This window comes from Octopus bimaculoides, chromosome 12 (assembly GCF_001194135.2).
Source record: "Octopus bimaculoides isolate UCB-OBI-ISO-001 chromosome 12, ASM119413v2, whole genome shotgun sequence".
NCBI classification, from domain to species: Eukaryota; Metazoa; Mollusca; class Cephalopoda; order Octopoda; family Octopodidae; genus Octopus; species Octopus bimaculoides.
The window spans coordinates 57,960,004-57,964,178 of NC_068992.1; positions in this window are offsets into that span (position 1 = coordinate 57,960,004).

The window sequence follows — 4,175 nt, forward strand, 5'->3', positions numbered from 1 at the left end:
TATATATATATATATATATATATATATATATATATATATGTATGTATATATAAGATGGTTTCTGCAGAGTTTTTGTCTCCCTAATTCCTCTCAGAAAATATTGGTCAACCCAAGGTTATAAAAGCTGAGACTTGCTGAAGATGTCATGCAGAGGAATCAACACCAGAGTTGCATGGTTACAAAGCAAACTTCTCAATACCATAAGTGCCAGATCATATATCAATAATAATGCTATTCATAAATTTATTGATTACTTTTGCCAAAGCACAAGGCCAATTTTTTTCTGTTAACAATATTGATCCTGATATATTACTGGTGTTTAAACCAATAGTTTCTGTGGAATGAAAGACAAAAAAATTGATCAGTGCTAGACGTCAACTGAAACAAATAATTTATGTAAATCAACACCTTAATACAGTTGCTTATATATTTGGTAATTAGTCCATCTGAAATACAATGGAACTTTTTGTAGAAGTCTACCCCTAAATATATTACTGGTACTTATACTATACATATGTGAAAGTATTTGGCATGGTGGTTAGGCATTGCACTCATGGTCACAAAATTATGGTTTCAATTCCCAAACTGGCAGTGTGTTCTTGAGCAAAACACTTCATTTCACATTGCTCCGGTCCACTCAACTGTATCTGTGTAACCCTGCAACAGACACTGGCATCCCATTCAGAGGTAATGTTCACCTGCCCACCTATCTAGTGAGGTGGCATTATTAGAAAGCTACAATAGCATAAGGAAGCACATTGTGATCAGCAATGTATAACAACATTCAATAGTCTCGTCCATACAGGGATACATTGATATTATATTTATAGATGCTTATCCACATGACCGACCAGGCTATTAGATGTTGTTACACATTGCTGGTCACTATGTGCTTTTTGCATTGTTTTAGCCTTCAAATGACGCCACCCCACTGGCTAGGCAAGCAGGTCCCTGATAGAAGGGGGACTAGAGCAACGTGAAAGCAAAGTGTTTTGCTCAAGAACACAAAGCACTGTCCAATCAAGGAATCGAACCCACTCTCTGGTGATCATGAGTGCAACGGCCTAACCACCAGACCATGCGCTTTCACAGATACTCTTTACTCTTTTACTTGTTTCACTCATTTGACTGCGGCCATGCTGGAGCACCGCTTTTTAGTCGATCAGATCGACCCCAGGACTTATTCTTTGGAAGCCTAGTACTTATTCTATCGGTCTCTCTTTTGCCGAACCGCTAAGTTACAGGGACGTAAACACACCAGCGTCGGTTGTCAAGTGATGTTGAGGAGACAAACACACACACACATATATATACATATACATATATATATGACGGGCTTCTTTCAGTTTCCATCTACCAAATCCACTCACAAGGCTTTGGTCGGCCTGAGGCTATAGTAGAAGACACTTGCCCAAGGTGCCACGCAGTGAGACTGAACCCGGAACCATGTGGTTGGTAAGCAAGCTACTTACCACACAGCCACTCCAGCACCTATATGTTTATAATATTGATAAAAGGTAAAGTCTGTTTTGGTGGAATTTGAATGCAGAACATAGAGAAATGAAACTAAATATTCCAAAAGAGGGACTGTTATAAGCATCTGTGAAGGCGCATGGTCTGGTGGTGAGGCTGTAACACTCATGATCACTAGAGAGTGGGTTCAATTCCCTGACTGGACAGTGCTTTTGTTCTTGAGCAAAACTCTTTGCTTCATGTTGCTCTAGTTCCCCTTCTATCAGGGAGGACTGTTGGCCTGGTCGCCTAGCCATTGGGGTGGCATCATTTAGTAATTAGTCTGTTGTGTTGGTTGTACCATTTCTGCTACCATATCTCTCTTTGATTGCATTTTATGGAGAGGATCATGAAAATAGAACCAGTGAAGAGAAATGGGATGAGATGGCTAAGTGAAAAGAGTGATGGAAGTGACTAAGGAAGGAGGTAGAGGAAAAGGAAAGACTGAGAAGGACATAGCTAAAGGTGATGGGGGTGGAAATGAGAGCAAGGGAGCCGAATTAGGAGGGTCGTAAGAGTCAGGGCAAAGTGGAAGAGACTGCCATGGGATCCAGTGCTTTCAAACGCTTGTGTGTGTTTCTCTCTCTATTTGTCCCTGCTACCTCTTGACAACTGGTGTTAGTTTGTTTATGTCCCCCATGGTTTAGCTGTTCTGCAAGAGCGACTGATTAGAATAAGTACCATACTTAAAAATAAAAAAAAACTGGAATTAATTTGTTAGACTAAATGTATTCGAGGTGGTGCCCCAGTATGGCCACAGTCCAATGACTGAAACAAGATTAAGATGAGATCATTTACGTGGGTGTACATATGTGAATGTGAGAACAAATTTAGTCTATTTTAGAACTAAATTTAACCAGTTTTTTTCTTCTTTTTTAATTGTTTGACCTGTTTTATTTTGGTTTCAGTGATCCCATACTCATAGCTCCGTTCTTAGTACTTGACTCTCTCTCTCTCTCTCTCTTTCCTCTCTCCCTCTATTCTCTCTATCTTTTCTTCCTCTCTCTCTCTCTCTCTTCAAAAAATTCTCTTTCTTCTGTTTGATGTTACTCTGATGGTTATTTATCTATTGATTTCTTCACCAAATACCAACGTTTACTGTCTGCAGTTTTATAAATAATCAAATCACACTTATTTATATAACTATTCTTATTTATCTAATTGAAAGACATTGGATTGTTTGTTTTTCTTTCTTCTTTGCATTTTACATTTGTTTTTATTTATTTATTTGTTATTATTATTATTCTTTGCTTTTCTAGTTCGTTAAATTGTATTTTTTTTTAAATCAGAAATTAGTTTCTCTGTTTCTATATTTGATATTGCTAATTGACTAGGAGACACAATGGGGTGTCTTGTTTTTTTTTTTTTTTTTTTTTTTTTTAGGACAAGGAAATATAATTGATTGGTCTTGGTCCAGAATATTTCATTTCCATTATGGACTTCTTGAGTCAACTGGTCCCAGTGCTTATCTCCAGTATCTCTGGCTTTTAGTAGGCAACAGACAAATATTCCCTTCAATAGGACTCTCGTCTGCTGTTAGTAACTTTCTCTTTGGCAGGAATTGAACTTAACCTTGCAAGGGGTGTCCATTTTCTAGTGCAGCCACTTCTTAAAACAGTGACCTATGCCATCCTGTATTGGAGTCTCTACGTAGTTTTTCTCAGTCTGCTAGAAATAGAAGCTAAATCTCTCTAATTCACAAGTGAGTCTTTGAAAAAGAAAAGATGAAAGAAAATGGTATTTAGAGGTACACTATTCAATGTCTGAATATAAATGGAATTGATCATATGTCTGTTTGATCAGGGCTGACCTGAGAGGGTCATGTTACTCAGAGTTTGATGGACCCAGCAATTGAAAAGTTAAGTGTTTGGGTCACAAACACAACTTTATGCCTGTCATATGATGAGAACCGTGGAGGCGCAATGGCCTAGTGGTTAGGGCAGTGGACTCGCAATCATAGGATCGCGGTTTCGATTCCCAGACCGGGCGTTGTGAGTGTTTATTGAGCGAATACACCTAAAGCTCCACGAGGCTCCGGCAGGGGATGATGGTGAACCCTGCTGTACTCTTCCACCACAACTTTCTCTCACTCTTACTTCCTGTTTCTGTTGTGCCTGTAATTCAAAGGGTCAGCCTTGTCACACTGTGTCACACTGAATATACCCGAGAACTACATTAAGGGTACACGTGTCTGTGGAGTGCTCAGCCACTTGCACGTTAATTTCACGAGTAAGCTGTTCCGTTGATCGGATCAACTGGAACCCTCGACGTCGTAAGCGACGGAGTGACAACAACATGATGAGAACCAATGACTCTTTGGTCAGTTGTTTGGACCCTATTGATTGACTGTTTGTACACCTCAGAACTGTCTGGGCTCATGACATGGCCAACCATGGTATTCTCATCCTGTTCATATCTTCTCCTCTGATCACCCTTGTTGCATCCACCCAATCCCTATACCCTGACCTTCATTACCAGAACATGAACCCTCTGGAATTTCCTCCCTACTCATGTCTTTCACACAGATGTTAACTTAAAAAAGTTCATTTATTTACTTAAACCCTTCACTCCGTTGTGCATGGGTCCACCACTCTCAACTCTGGGCTCTTTTCTGTTTTCCATGGTTTTGAATAGTCATTGAGACTTCTGTAACTTTGCTCTTT